At 36.3% G+C, this 17,317-nt stretch overlaps 1 long non-coding RNA gene across 1 annotated transcript in view; it reads left to right on the top strand.

Moving 5' to 3' along the window:
- The window catches only part of LOC149072121 (uncharacterized), a 47,872-nt gene extending 30,778 nt beyond the window's left edge, over positions 1–17,094 (top strand). Inside the window, exon 4 of the long non-coding RNA XR_016194335.1 lies at positions 16,991–17,094. This is a non-coding gene — a long non-coding RNA (uncharacterized LOC149072121). The remainder of the gene's footprint in view (positions 1–16,990) is intronic.
- Positions 17,095–17,317: the final 223 nt, after the last annotated feature.

Raw genomic sequence — 17,317 nt, 5'->3', positions numbered from 1 at the left:
CAAACTCTGTTCCCTTTTTATGGCACCGATGAACTTCCATATATTTGATCATTTTTGTCGCACCACGGCCATTTTTCTGCACACGAGGGCTAATTAGACCGGGACCTACAATTTATTGCCGATTCCGAACGGCAGGCTTGTTTTTTATACTCATCGAGAGGTTGGTTCGCTAACCACTCGATGGGGGATTCCCTGCGGTAGCAATTTTTTGCTGCGGTCAAGTCGCCGTTTTTTGTTGTACCCCTGTGTCAGGAAAGTTTTCTGACGAGGACGAACCGGGTATCGAACTCGCGACACCTCTAAACATCCTTTGGTACATTAGGCGAGCATCTTATCGACCGGGTTACCATCCCCCTATCCTACCAACCAACCCGTCCTTGTCAGAAAACTTTCCTGACAGGGGTACACACAACAAAAAACGGCGACTTGACCGCAGCAAAAAATTGCTACGGCAGGGAGTTCCTCCATCGAGGGGTTAGCGCACCAACCTCTCGATGAGTATAAAAAAAACAAGTCTGCCGTTCGGAATCGGCAATAAATTGTCGGTCCCGGTCTAATTAGCCCTCTTGTGCAGAAAATCACCGTGGTGCGACAAAAATGATCAAATGATCAAATGAACTTCCATATATGTGGCTGGTGTGCAGATAATTGCTGTTGGAACGCTCGATGCCATCCTTCTATAGAATTGTTGGTAAATCGTTACGCGTTCCTTGAAAGCAGTTCCAAATGTCAAAGCGCGGCTGACGACGACCACCACGACGAAGAGGACGCCCGATCCAAGTGTCTTCAAATGTACACTTCATCATAAATACGTTTTCGGAACAATCGGATTTTTTTAATCATTTGTGACACTACTAGGTTAAAAACTAACTAACCAACCAATTCACTCACTAACCAATTTACTCGCTCGCTCAATCACTGACTCGATCAATCACTTACTCGATCAATCACTTAATTGGTCACTCAGTCACTACTGGGTCACTCACTCACCCGCTCAATCACTTACTCACTCGGTCACTCAATCACTTACTTACTCGGTCACTCAGTCACTCACTGGGTCACTCACTCACCCACTCAATCACTTACTCACTCGGTCACTCAGTCACTCACTCACAGGGTCACTCACTCACTCGGTCACTCAATCACTTACTCACTCGGTCACTCAGTCACTCAATCACTGACTCACTCGGTCACACAATCACTGACTCACTCGGTCACTCAGTCACTCACTGGGTCACTCACTCACTCTGTAACTCAATCGCTCACTCCCTCGCTAACTGACTCGCATTGAACTGTTGTCGGTGAATTATTAGTCGGTGAATTTTCCGGCGGTGAATTGTTGTCAGTGAATTGCTGGCGGTGAATTTTCCGCACACGATGGTCCGGGGGGGAGGTAATAGAAGCTATATGAGTATAATATAGGATCCTATGGGTTCGCTTGGGTCGGGGGCGCGATGAGAAAAAAAATGTCTGAAGGAGGGGGCGATGAAAAAACAACAGTTTGAGAAACTATGAACTAGAGCAACTAAATGGCTAAATTTTACTAAATGCCCATGCAAAAGAATAGATTTGGTTGTAAAATAACTAGTGATGCCGATCAATTGAGTAATCGGATCGGGCAATCGATTAATTGTTTTGATCGCAAATAAAAATTTTAGTTGAGTTAATCGACTTGGTTAATCCGAATAAAATTCGATTCAAAAAAGTTTGAAATCAACTTGATTTGTTAGACGCGAAAACGCTTAGATGTCTTATGAGTTAATGTTCCTATCGATGACAGTGTGAATAAATTACTATATTCTAATATATTTAAATTAATATTTTGATCTAATAATATCTAATCTAATCTCATATCTATGGGAAATACGAGTAGATTCAATGAAATTTCATTTTCATATTTAATCAAGGTCTAAAATTTATTGTCTCCACTGTGAACAGCAGTTTTCGTTTGGAGGGAACAACATTCTGTACCTTCAACTAACATTTGGGGGAATTTTCTAACAAAACACGCAACAGTATAATCGAAAGTAGTTTTGAAGTCCGTGACTAAACTAATAATAATTGATTTTTTACAAGAACGAATTTAATAAGCTGAATACATTCGTCAAATCCTGAAATTTTTCACTTTGATCTTTTCGTTCTTGTAAAAAATCAATTATTATTAGTTTAGTCACGGGTTTCAAAACTACTTTCGATTATACTGTTGCGTGTTTTGTTAGAAAATTCCCCCAAATTGCTTAGCCTTAATTTATCAATCTATTTTCACATTTGTTAATATCTGGCGAATACGCGCGTAAAATGAATAACATATATTCTTATAGTATGAATTAATAGTTTAGGTATTTTTTGTAAATATTCGATTAAAATTCGATTGATCAGTCGATTAACCGGGAAAACATTTTTGATTAACCAGTTAAAAATTTTAAGCGATTCCCAGCCCTAAAAATAGCAAGTAATAATAAGTAATAACCTAAAATTGTATATAATAAGTTAGAGAAACACTGACGGCTTGAATTCAAGTCTACAGTGACACCATCTATTGCATGAAAATTTAGTCTCAATGTAAGGATATTGCGGTTAGAATACTATGTGCTGCCATCTATGCTAAAAGTATAGAAATCAAAATAAGACAAAAATATCAACTAATCGTCCGACATCGAGAGCTTAATATAAAAAAAAAGGAAGTTAAGAACATTTTGAAACACTGAAAATCAAAATATGGAGAATCAGAAAGAACAAATATAACGCTCAGAAATAATTCAATTTTGTAAAATTCTAACTTTTTTGATTGAAGTAACTGTCAATTAGAAAGCGTATGAATGTGATCGTATGTATTCGCATTATGACAAACGAGGGAGGATAAAAGAAAATGTGATCTTATTTTTTATATAATTGATATATAAGATCCGGATTTATTTGTGTTTTCGGAATGAGGAATCTCATTGCCGAACTATAAATTTCCAATTTCAGAAAAACAATCCTAATTCAATCGTTTGGAGGAAATAATTAGCCTTTTCAAGACAATCGGGGCATCAAAAGTTCCAGAAAACACACGCCCGTTAAACAGTTGTGCTCTTTATTCACGGTCGAAAAGAAGACGGAACACAAAAGATAACAAAGAATCGCTAAAAGGCAAAATATAAGACTTCGACATAGTCACGTTCGCAGTTGAAGAGCATTTGTCATGTGATCGTTTTCTTTCCAGAAAAATTCTTTTCCTTTTTGGCAATGTTGAACAAAATACGGAATAAGCACGTGATCCTTTTTTTTTTACTTCTTCTTCGAAACATTTCGGACAAACGTTATATATATCCTCTAAACTAGATATCTAGTGATGTAATGGAAGTTAAACTTACATTTAGAAAAAAAGGTTTTTTCTTTTCATTGGACAAGATGCACAGTCGAGTCACATTAATGGAACCGTCAGCTTATATCAGCGATGGGATTCAACTAATTACGTAGGCCTGCGATGAAAAAGCTTTCTTAACAACAATTATCGTTTTTTATAGTTTTTTGGATGCTAATTGCTGGGAAAATAATTAAAAAATTCCATCACTTCTAGTTTTTGAGATAAAGTGAAAATTAAATTTCCGTAGTAATGCATAGGTAGCGTACAAACCAAATTGAAACTGTGCGTTATGAACAGATATAGTATACCATTTTCAAAGATATTCCAGTGAATTTTATGGTGATTTTTGGGCGCTGATTCCAAATCCCACTTTGGTTTTGTCAGATAGGCTCTATTTTTTGAGAAAATCAAATTTCAATGGCAATAAATGAGCAGCATACGAATCACATTGAAATTGTGCGCTATAAACAAATATAATAAATCATTGCTAAAGATTATTCAGTGATTTTACGGTGATATTGGGGGGTGGGGTGGATTCCGAATCGTACATTGTTTTTGTCAGATGAGCTCTTTTTTTTGAGATGAAGTAAAAATCTAATTTCAATGGTACCGTCAACACACACACACAGGGACAAACACACTATTACTTTTTTTTTCTTCTTCCAACTGCTTTATTAACTAATAATGCACGAAAATGCTTCAAAATCATCATAAAACATTCGTTTTGATCTCTAGTTTTACAATCTCTATAAACAAGACAACTTGAGTAAAAATGTATACGTAAAAAAATGACACCTTGGTGAAAAAGTTACCTTGGAAATAGGGCAACTTTGCCATCTGTGTTAAAACCAGTGTCAAAATCATACAAAAAACAAAAGAAAAAAGATTTTTTCACACTATAAAAACACCCTACACTTAGTATCAATTATTTATTGTAAAGAAAGAAAGGTACACAAAAATATTTAAAACATTAAAATCGGAAGGCTTAAAATTCACAACCTTCAAAGTTCAAAGAAAAGTTTTACATTTCGTCAGAAAAGGTAAATTTAGCTTCATCAAATACGTTTGGGGCGGGGGTAAAATTTTTTTCCTCTGTCAGTTGTATATATGACAACTCGAACTCCCCGTCCCCATAGAGTTGAGCGAGTTTATCAACATTATACTTCTTATATATTATTTTAGCCAAAAGCTCTACCACAACAAACATTCTAAGCTGTAATTGTTTGTAAACCGTACCATCAATCTCCTTGATTACGTTGACATTCATCATTTCACCATGTTGGTGTATGGTTGAATCATGTTCATGGGTATAACAGAAACGGCGACATGACCGCAGAAAAAATTGCTACCGCAGGGAGTCCCCCATCAAGGGTTTAGCGCACCAACCTCTCAGTGAGTATAAAAATAAGCCTGCCGTTCGGAATCGGCAAAAAATTGTAGGTCCCGGTCTAATTAGCCCTCGTGTGCAGAAAATGACCGTGGTGTCACAAAAAGGATCAAATGAATCACGTCCATTTTCACAAGGAAGAAGCGGGAACAGCAGCAGCGACTAATTCCCGTTAAAGGTCTTCAGTAGGTTACGCATCTTGCTCGGGTTCTCCCTGATCTGATTCTGATACACCATGTCAAGAAAACGCACAATTAGATTAATCAGTACTGTGTTGGTCATTCATCTGGTTTTTCTTAATTTACGAGTCTCCTCAACGTGATTCGTTGTAGAGGTACTCGGAAGAGACTGGTCCTCCTCCATCAAATGCAATTCGCCAACGGCTTCTCCCAGTGCCATATCGATTCGCCGTCTTCTTCTCTTCTGTAGAATCTGATTGCAGCGTAGTATCATCATAATTTTGGTTCCTGCGGCCACACAACTTGGTACTAATGCGTCTTGGCATCTGAACGACCTCTAAATCAAACACGAAAAATACACGATTTGAAAAAAGTATGCAAGACTTTGAGAAAATGACGAAATTTTAGGTTGGCAAAGTTGCCTCATTTTTTCACCAAGCTTCCTGATGCAACTTTGCCAAGTTATATTATTAAATCTAAATGCAACATAAAATTTACGTCTAAAACTGATTCTGAAAGAGGACTATATGTTGCATTAACTAAAACAAGTAGTTTTTACTTACCTTTGAATGAATGGGCAGGGCGAGACACTTTTGTAGATTACCAAAAACACCTATCCTACAAGTCGAAAACAAATCGACTAATAAATACCCGTAAACAACTGGTGAGACTGAAAAAGTGCGAAAAGGCTATCATTCAATGTCTTCTCTGTGCGATGAAAACATTGTGCGTCTCGATTGGTTGATTCAGGAGCTTGGCAGGGTGCAAAACATCATCTTTTTGAAAAACTGGCCCCGGGTGGAAAAGTTGTCCCGGTTTACGGTAAACCAGCATGCAAATCACATTGAAACTGTGCATTATAAATAAATACAGTAAATCATTGACAACGATATTTCATTGATTTTAAGCTGATTTTAGGGCCTATCATTATAATGACAAAGCTGAGATACAAATGTGAAATATGTATACAGGGTGATTCAGAAAAGATGGGAGAAACTTTAACAGGTGATAGTACTACTACCAATACAAACAATTGTCATCAAAGAATGTATGGTCTAACATGAAACGCAAACGCACTAGCGCGTTACGAAACGGCCGCTACGTAAACGTTAAAACGGCATTCCTGTTGAAATTTATCGGGAGAAAAAGAACGCCATGCATGCAAATGTAACCTGGGGAAGAAGAAGAAACCATATGCAAATCTGCGTGACCGTGAATAAAAGGTGTGGATTCCATTGATCATTTTTGTCGCACCACGGTCATTTTCTGCACACGAGGGCTAACTAGACCGGGACTTACAATTTATTGCCGATTCCGAACGGCAGGCTTGTTTTTTTTTTATTCTCATCGAGAGGTTGGTGCGCTAACCCCTCGAAGAGGGACTCCCTGCGGTAGCAATTTTTTACTGCGGTCAAGTCGCCGTTTTTTGTTGTACCCCTATGTCAGGAAAGTTTTCTAACAAGGACGAACCGGGTATCGAACTCGCGACACCTCTAAACATCCTTAGGTACTTTAGGCGAGCATCTTATCGACCGGGCTACCGCGCCCGGGGATTCCAGCCCTGTGAAGTTATTCCAGCGTGCAACCGTTTTAACAGTTGTAACGTATGGGATAATGGCGCACTTCAGTATTACTGAGTCCGTGATTTTTATTTTTGGATGGATATTCCTACTTCTCGAAGATCACAGTGGATCATGCATTATGATCTTCGAGAAGTAGGAATATCCAAGTTCGATGGCACAACCAAATAGTTTATTTCAACGTAATTGCATTGACTAGATAAGTATTTCTGATGTACAGTGACATTAGTTTAGTTCAGTGACTTGGTTATAAAAGGTTAAATACGAGGTTATACGGTATTTCAAAAAAGAAATGTTAACCAAAACTACTTATGTGACGGTGTAATCTCACATTAAGTTCCATTCGAATCCCAATGCGGAAACATGGTGTGTACCACAAGATATTGCTGTTTCAATCAAATGTATGACGTGATTCCGAGTACAATTCATGTTTGATTATCATGCATATACTTTATGCTTACTATTTCATGGTCCGATGAATTCTAGGTGTTTTCTATGCCTTGATGGACATGTGATATATATGCCTTATTGGTCATGCTGATAGTCAATACCATAATCCATCAACTCCATCTAATCTTATCTGTCCACATATTGTCAGAAAAGTCAATATAATATTACCACCCTATTCGTATAATATATATATAGAAAATGGCTCATGTTTGAGCACGGAAGACAAAAGAAAATATGCAAAAATGGTAAAAAAAACTCAATTAATAATATTCATTTCACGCAAAAACAAAATCATGGCAGTTACCGCCATAGCTTCGATATGATATTTGACTATTATCAAGATAAAAGCCGGGAGAAAGTGAATTCTTATGGAAAGTGAATTTTTTCACCTATATAAGAACACATCTTTTTATGAAACTTTGAGAAAAATGTTAAATTTAATATTTTCATTTATAGGATCGGAGAAAATCCTTCGTTAATTTTTCTGCAATAATAAGACAAAATATGATCGGTTTATCGCAAGAAAAGTATTGGTTAATGCACAAAATGCCGTAACATGCAACATTTTATGCTATTATAACATATTTTTGAAACAGAAGGGGTGGAGCATCATTCTGCTCAACTTTATCAATACGCCTATAATATTTTTTACTTACGTCGTATAAGTAGGTTATTGGTCGCAGGAATTTGATTATGCCATTATAGTTATCACAAACTCGGCTTATTTTTGCCAATAAAATGTCTGGTTTTGTGTCGTACTTTCAACTAAACTAACTTGAATTTATTATTTTCACTGAAATTGTTGATGTGGATAATATTCATGGTGTTATATGACTCTAAAGTCAAACTCGGTTATAATGATATCGAATATTTCGCGAAATTTTGTCGTTGCAACTAAGTTTGACGTTTTCAAGACCTGTTTTCGCAAAAAAAAATCAAATTCCATCAAATACTTGCACGACATTTTTATTTCATTATGATTAGGGTGACCATACTTGAAAATTAATATGGGAAATTTTGCTATCATAAATACTGTACATCGCCAATTCCGGCCAAAAATATTGTCAAGCTGTCGACGATACTGCTGAAAATTGGTTACAAATACCACTTGACGAAAGATACAGTGCTACAAGAACTCTGCAGGGATTTAAAATGTATTTCAGGTGGAAAAATTGAATCGTGGCAAATATCTTAAATGGATATATAGTCATATTCATTTGTAACACAATTTATAAATTGTGCAAATTATCTTCATCCCTGATTTTAATAAAGATTTTGAATTTGTCTTACAATTGAAAAAACAGACATTTCGTTAAAGGGAAGGCCAAAATTACGAAAAAAACACAGGAATGTCCCGTATACAACTTATGTCAATGAGAAAGTCAAACAGCTACGTTAAACACGTACAAAATATATATTTTTAATCGTTAAGTATTAAACATCGTCTCAATGTGATAAGCTCTGATTCTAGGAATTTCTCGTGAATACGCAATAAAAATGGCAGCAAAAGTAAAAAAAAAATGTGTCGTTATATCCGAGGTCGGTACGTTTTCATTGACTTTATACGAAAGGTTCATTAACATTATTCTCTACTGAAATTAGCCGAGGCTACAAATTATAGACGTTTTAACCCAGGTTTCGTTACAACCGAGGTCATTATAACCGAGTTTGATTGTACATACGTACTCAGATATGTTCATTATAGATAATATATTTATGCATATTAATATTTTCAAAGTGCATAATTAAGTAACACAACTTTCTTTCAGCTTTCTTGACCTGACGCTTTCTTTTGAATTTTTCTACGTTTACCCTTCGTAAAATGAGAAATCCCACAATAGAATTTCCACGTGTATAGTTTCATGGTATATATCACGCATTAATTTAGGCACCCTCAGCACAGAAGCTGTAATCAGTTTAGAAGTTGTCCGAATAATACAGTCTAATACACTCCCCCCAGTTCTAGTAGCCTATATATTCATGATTCGGGACGTTAAGACAAGCTTTTGTGTTGGAGAATCCATTCAAACCTCGTCGAATTATCTTCAGCTAAAACGCTGATCATTGATTAGAAGAGAATCTACCCTTGGGCATGTATTGCCAACAGCTTCAAATGTATGGGATTTATCAAACCTCCGCAATACACGAGCGTTAGTCCACCCATCAATGTTCCGCGGCGTTCCATTGTATCTGCCTTTAATCGATACAAATGATATAACGCCCTTCAAGGGCTATTTTGAAACCAATGTTAATCATGGATTGAAGGGAAAATAGTTGAACCAAAGGATATTCTACAGCAACTACGAGCTAAATAATTTACAAATGTTTTGCGTTACATACGTACGTATTGTATATACTTGTATTTATTTATTTATTATTTATTTATCACACAACCCAGTAGGCAAGATTGCACTTACACTGGTAAGATTAAAAACTAAAAACATAAGAAAACATAAATCAACAAAAACACTTCATATGAGGTGTGAAGTTAAAATCGTCCGAGGAAGAAACGAATCCAGCATAAGGGGCAGAGACGAGGTCACGTGGGAGGCTGTTCCACAGTCTAGCCGAACGGCAAAGCCATAAAAATAGGTGTCGCCTGTGGCCAATGGAATTTTCAATTGAAGACTGTCTGCGGAGGTTAGGTCGTCCGTCCAAGATTTCGAAAAAAGAGTTATCAGAAGGCAAATATACCATATTGTGTACCAGTTTATAGCACATTATTAGGTCAGCTCGAACCCTCCTTGGTATGATCTTCCACCAATACCTGGATGTTGTTCAATAAAAACCCTTTGGCGACTCTCGATGAGTAGTACTTCTTTAATTTGTTGTGGACACCACACCTGCGAGCAGTATTCAAGAATCGGTCGGACATAAGTGCAAAAAGTGAAAGTCAGTGTATGCGACCTTATTGGCCCTGCAGACCATATTACGATAATGATCAGCGAAGTCGAGAGAACTGGATAACGAAATACCCAGATCGGAGCATATGGTCAAGTGTTGCCGAACTCCAGGGTCCATCTGATAGCAGACAGGGTCGGTGGTTCTGCCTAGACGCATAGAGCCACTCTTGACGATGTAAATAGGAAGATTGTTCTCTGTACTCCAACGGAATAGACGAGGGCAGGCAGTCTCATTGTGTTGTCTTTCGTTGAGAATAGCTTTATATCATCTGCGAATTGTAGAATGGGAATGGGAAAGACGACTTGAGCTATGTCATTAGTGAACAAAGTGAATAGTATAGGGCCCAGCACAGGTCCTTGGATGACGCCGCTTGGTATGGGCGACTCGCTGACACAGCCCCAGCAACTCGAACATGATGGACTCTGTCTGACAGTAGGACATAAATCGTACAGAAAATTTTGCCAGGAATGCCCATATCGGTTAGCTATCCTTAAAAGAATTGATCTGTCTACTTTATCGAAGGCCTTATTAAAATCCACATAGATGACATCAACATTGTGACCCTCGTCGATAGATCTTGTATATGGTGTGTACTTTTTTTTTCATTAAATTCACTCCATCGTTATTATAGAGTAGGAATTTTCGGAAATTTTTTGTCTTCGTGTGGTACACTTGAGAGTTATATTAGGTTATCGCCTAATTCTGATTTAAAAAATGCTCAAAATGTTTTCAGAAATCACTCTGTACCAGTATCGAGAGTGAAAATACAGAGTGCTACGAAATCAAAAATGTAATTTTTTATGAGCCCCCGCCCCGGTTCTCTAACTTTCAATTAGAAAGTTGTTGCCCTGTCTCTCTTGAGGTCATAAAAAATTCCATGTTTCTAAGTGCATCATTCATCGGCTATTTGAATTTAAAATCGGAATAAAGAGTTGAGAAAAAATAGCATAAAAATGAGGAAAAGGACTCTTTCCCACCTTTTCAGCAAATTTTGGATTGCATTTCAGCGAATATTGCTCTCAAGAACATATGGAATTCTTTTGTTGGCCTCAAGAAAGACGGGGCAACAACTTTCTAATCGGTAGTTCGAGCACGGGGACCGTATGAAAACCCAGTTTTCTTATTTTGTGAAACATGGTAGTTTCTCTCTCAAAACTGGTACAATGATTTCTGAACACATTTTAAGCATTATTTAATTAGACTCATACCTCTACTACGAACGGTTGCTGAGATAAAGGCCGATTTAGGACTTACAGGACACTCTGTATATTCAAACTTAAGGAAAAAAGATGGCACGAAGACGACCACAAAAAATGTAATTAAAAGTTTTCATTTTTATGCAGAATGGTCAGCACAATAAACTCTCGGTAGAAAGCACGTAAAACAGTATTTTAGAATGGCTTTTAACCTTGTAACGGCCGATGTTCGCGATCGAGAGTATCGGTTATATTTGACCAGAGAAACATATTTTTATGTTATAAAAGCACTTTATCATTTTTCCTAAAGGTGAGAGATTTCGAACTTAATTTAAAAAGCAAAAATTTCACTCATTTCAGCTCTTGTGCACAAAAATTGAATTTCTTAAAATCATCAATTTTAAGGTAAGATCAAATTTAATTTTTCTGGTTCTAATTTGAATGTTGTTCCTATGAGCATGTGCAAGTCCAGAAAAAGCATGAAAGAATTTTTTTTCTCATGAATTTTTCGGTTGATATCTCTATACTAAAGGATCGGAAGAGGAAATAACCGGAAGAAATTATGAATATTAATCAAACCTGATTCGGCCTGCAAAATGTTAAACTATAGATTCTGGTCTAAGCAATTATTATGTGCATATAATGAGCATGATAGCAACAAAATGATCGTAAAATATATATTTTTCCGGAAGTTAGAGGGTCAATTTACATATAGTGGCTAAATGCGATTGAGAATTATTTTTTGAAAATAAACACATCAAAATAATGGCATGAATAATCTATCTGAAAGTAGTTGAAGTAATTAAATTAAAAATAGCAGCGCGGATGGGAATTTTAATTCGAGATATTCCAGCGTTGAAAGAAATAAGATGCATTTCAATTCTGTAAGTTGATGAGAAAAGAGCAAAACAAAAAAAACATCTAGTTTTTTTTCATTAATTTAGACATTATTTCTTTTCCTAGTCTCCTACAGCGTATATATAAGTGAAACATTTTGGGGAACCTTCAGATTAGTTTTCAGTTGGTCAAAAATTTTAAAAACGCCAGAGAAAGAAAAAGTATTTCCTACAAATTAGTGCCGTCGTATTGCATTACAAAGTACAGAAAACATACTTCCCCTCCTCTATTTTTTTAAAGCAAGGTTTTATTTTTCTGAATGAGATTGGGCCGCTATTCCTTGATGAAGTCTTCGTGTAATTACTTTGATGCAATATCTTCCACTGCTTCTTGTGGCATCAACTTTAAAAACAATTAATTCTTTTACGATTAAAATGAAACCAAGATCAGTTATCGTGTATGTACACACGTATGTGGCAGAGTTTGAATTGTGAGAACTGTTATTAAAATCTACCCTCGAGTCATTAAAACCTCTTAACTGATAATTAAATGTCACAAGAAATTATGCTTACAATTTATTTACCCTACGTGATTCCAAGAACAAATACACGCATTTACTTGCGTTTTATTTGCTCGAATGATTAAAATTATTTTTGACGATTGGCTTTTGCAATGTCCGTCCAGAAAAGAATGGAAGTAAAAAAATTTACAATTTATTATAATATTTTTAAGCGATATTTAAAAATTATGTATGTGTCATACACACACGCGCATAAAATGTAGTTTCCAAAACTTCTAAATAGTTTAAAAATTCATAAAAATTGAAGGAGTTGGTTTTTTTCTCCCACAGCTTCTTAACTTGAAATAATCGCAATGTGATTTGATCTATGGTGACAAAGGGCATTACCACCCTCTGCAAGATGACTGTGGTGCTATCGATTTGTCAAAGTTGTAACTAATTTCACAAATTGGCGTATTTGAAATTTTTGGCCTACCCATTAAACGAACTTTAGTCGACGCTTATTTTTACGAACCTGTACGGAGTGATAAACTTGTTCGGCAAATCGAAAGTTCGTAAATGAGAAATAGGTTCGAAGGAATTGTATTTGTTTGGGACCAAAAGATCAGTTCGTATAAGAACGTGCAGTTCTTACAAACGAGCATCAACTATACTTGTTTCATCTTTGTGTCTATCACTTCTTCCAAGTTGTCATTTCAAAATTAGCGAGTCATTCCTGAAACACCCTGTAAGTAGGATAGATGGATGATGGACGAATCAAATCGATAACCGCACTGCGATCTTCACTACATTGTATACAACCTCTGACAATGAAGTTCGGTGAATAGTCCTGTAACATTAACGTAGATGAAATGTTAACGAAAGTTACCTTACTGTCCTTCGAAATAGTCACCTCCCATTACTATGCACCGCTGAGATCTCCTATACATGTCCTGGAAACTTTGCAAGAAGTCTTCTTTTGGGATGGAGTTCAAAAGACTCGTTACGTTTCGTTGGATGTTAGGAATATCATCAAATCTCTTTCCTTTCAAAGCGAGTTTGAGTCGTGGAAATAGGAAGAAGTCTGGATTGAGTATGGTGGATGTTCAATTTGCACCACTCCCTTTTTTGCCAGGAACTGTTTGACGATATTGGCTGTGGGAGGGCGAGCATTGTCGTTAACAAAAAACCATGAACCTTGTTGTGCGTACTGAGGTCGTACCCTGCGTAGACGTTTCATGAAACGGGTCACAATTTCAATGTACCTTGCAGCATTCACCGTCGTTCCCTCAGGTAGAAATTCCTTGTGGATAATGCTTTGACTATCAAAAAAGGTGATTAGCATCGTTTTGATGCGTGATTTTTCTGCTCTGACCTTTTTCCGACGAGGTGATTCAGGAGAACGCCATTCCATGCTTTGCCGTTTCGTTTCAGGGTCGTACCTGAGACACCAGGACTCATCCTCAGTGACAATACAGTTCAAGAAATTTGGTGTTGCATCCGCCGTTTCGAAAAAAACTTGTGAAGCCTGTAAACGTGCCTGCTTCTGATCGTCAGTCAAGTGATGTGGCTCAAGACGACAACACGCCTTTCGCATCCCTAAATTCTGGTTAACGATTTGTCGCACGGATTCACGGTTAATCTGCAGTTCATCAGCTATCATGCGCACAGTTAATCGACGATCTTTCGTGATTATATTCATCACTTTTTCGAGATTCATCAATGTTTTCGTCACTGACGGCGGTCGCCGGTCTTCCGCTACGGGGGTTGTCAGAAACACTTTTGGCCTTCTCTAAAACGGGCGATCCACTCGTACACACACTTCATGGACAGTGCTTGATCTTCATAAACACGTACCAGCATCGCGCGAGTTTCTTTCGGTGTCTTGCCAAGCTTAAAACAAAACTTTAAATTGATCTTTTGTTCGTTCACTTTCCTGTTCTCAGTTAAGAACCAACGCACTAAACAAGCACTTTGTAAAACAAGTCTTTCATGGAACACAAACGACGCTCAACTGAACAACGGTGGCGGCAGATGGTCAACACCTGCCGCTACGCATGTGCAGCGTTTTGCTTCGCCAGTGTTGTCAGATCGGCCGTTCTGACTTTATTCACCGAACTTTATTGTCAGAGGTTGTATGTTAGTCTCCATAGTCGACAAAAGATGGCAGGTCTTGCATAAAAGTAAAATTATCCGTTATACTAAAGTGGGACCGAATGTCATTGGACGAACACCCGTTACAAGTTATAGCTTATATACAATAAGTAATAGTGAACGAAAGTATGAAAATTAGAAAAAATATGTAAATACTGACATTGTGCAATTGTCCACCAAAAAAGTTGTCAATTAGGCAAATGTTGAAATGTGGGAAATAGTCAGATAAATAAAGGACTAATGTGTGTAAATCGTAGTGAATTAAGGTGCATCTCGCGATAAGAAAGTTGAACATGACAAATATGTGATAGGGATATCGTATTTATAACCACACACACATACAACTACCATATAATACAACTTATAAACCATGAAAATAATTACCATTTACTTAATTTTGGTAAAAATCACAAATCTAAGTAATTTCGTTAAAAAATCGGGAGGTTTTCATTAAAAATTCAGGACGGCTGAATACACGAAGAAATTCGGGAATTTCCCGTAAAATAATGGTCGTATAGCCATTTTAGATGCAGAAATCTTTAATAATGCTTTATTTATGGATACCTTTGAAATGGTATCCATAAATAAATTATTAAAAAAAAACAGAAAAAAGCCTTTGAATTTTATAAAAGCAAGTTTCGGAACAAAAAATACTTTTAACACAAAAAAGAACGCGCTTCACATGAGAGAGTTTATCATCCCTTCTATGATATTGATCACAACAACATTCGTGCTGTGAAAATAAATGTCACACAAACCGAGAAAGTATCCGTGTTATGAAAATCGAAGAATAAATATTGTTTTTCATTTTTCCAGGAATTCCGAAGGAAATAAAGTAAAAATTATTCTATTTTGAAAACATCGCTATGATTTAAGATATTTACCACGAATTCTGAAAAGTCTATAAAACTCTTCATCTTCAAACCGAAAATATTTTCTGCAATAGAATTCTTACTCTATTCTGATTAAAGAATTTCCAAGAAAAGTGAGAAAATTTTGTGCGAATTTACATTTTTGAAACTTAATTAGCTAATTCTAAGAAATTAAGCGAGTCGGTTTATGTTTTCATTCAACGCTATATTTTTTGGAGAATTTTTCCATTGGGAAATGTTTGCTTTTCGAAATGGCGAAATTTTCCAGTTTATCTTTTTCCTCGAAAATTTAGATTTATGTTTGAGTGGGGGAAACTTTTAAGAATAAACAGTAAATTGGTCTCTAGGTATTCAGTTGATAAAATATTGTATATTTTCAATACTTGTGACGTCTTGTTCCTCCCATTGAATGTTTAATCCATTTCCTTTAAAAATATTATAAAGAACAAATATAAAAGTGTTTTTATTCTGGAAATTTTAAAATTCTGTCTTTTCGAACTCTTAACTAGAAATGTCTTTGTTAAATAATTTTTGGGTATTTTTGATGCAATTTAATTTGAGACGTTTCACGCGAAATGCTTGTATCTTAATCTTAATTCGTCTCACATTGGATTAGATAACATATAATGTGTTTATAGGGTTCAATGTGTTTGATACTGAGGGAAAATTATTTTCATATATTGGGATTTATTTTATTTCGTGAGGTTTTGCAGGCACGATGAAGGTAAGTTAATAGTTTTAGTTCTAATTGCAACACTTATATATAAGAATATATAGTATATAATTCTTATATACTATAAGAATTTTTTTTCATTCCCGAAGCAGCAGATTGTTACCTGGTTTTATTTAAAGTACAGTATATGTTTTAAGATGTTTATATGGGAAATATTTACGTATGTTTGCCACTAATACACGTGACTAAAATAGATTAGGTACTGCCAACAGGCTTTAAGCGGGCAAGTATAAAATTATCAGAAAACATGCAAAAACTTTCAGACAGGTATAAATGCTTACGAATTTTTCGGCTAACGAAGATTCTTTTATGATTTTTCTGCCTCGGCTAACGAGCATTTTCGATGCTATGAATGCACGTGTTAATATAAAGCAGCCGCGTCGTAAGCTGAATTTTTGCGCAATCATCATCAAAATTATGCATACTCTAGCCCGATTAACTCATATCCACCTCGTAGAAGAGCCAGGGCCGTCATTTCAACTTTTTTTCAGGGGAAGGGGCAAAGAACATGTACTAAATATACATATATATATTTGTATATATACCATTTTTAGTGTATTTTCAAAAACCGTGGAGGGGGGCTCCCCCCCCCCGACCCCTCCCCAAATGACGGGCCTGAGAACAGACTCATTGGATTCAACGGTTCCTCGAGAATTTTTACGTTGGAAACCCTGCACTAGATCGACAGCGGTTTTAGTGTCTGAATATTGTAACATGCTGGATCATCAGCTTAAGAAAAGCATTCAAAATGAACTGATTCTTCTTTGATGGACTGTACGCAGTGTGTAATCATGAGAGAACTCTTTAAAGTAATTTATCAAAAAATATGTAATTCATGGTGTTTTTGCAGATGGACGAAGTTTCGAGTTCAAGATTAAAGTCCCAGGAAAAAATGTTTGGCACTGTAAAATGTTTCAATGTCTGTGAGAACAGAAACTACCCGTAGATGTGAAGTTTTGTTTCCTATAAGAGGTAAGAATTGATGGAGAAAATACGTAAAATACATTTTCTAGAGCCGCAAAGTAAGTTTAGGAAGCTGAAAGGTTTCCGGCATAGGTCTTTCCGTGTGGTTCTGTGTCTTTAGACTACTATACGAACCCGCAGCACGTATCCCGTTTATTATATTATATTTGCTCAGGAATAGATGTCTCACCAAGTAAAAGACGGTTAAGTGACG

The sequence above is a fragment of the Pholcus phalangioides genome, unplaced genomic scaffold (genome assembly GCF_987345545.1).
Source record: "Pholcus phalangioides strain wild (caught in Gottingen) unplaced genomic scaffold, Ppha-v1.0 ptg000017l_1, whole genome shotgun sequence".
NCBI classification, from domain to species: domain Eukaryota; kingdom Metazoa; phylum Arthropoda; class Arachnida; order Araneae; family Pholcidae; genus Pholcus; species Pholcus phalangioides.
The sequence above is the reverse complement of the archived record's forward strand: the minus strand, read 5'-3'. Positions and strand labels throughout refer to the sequence as shown.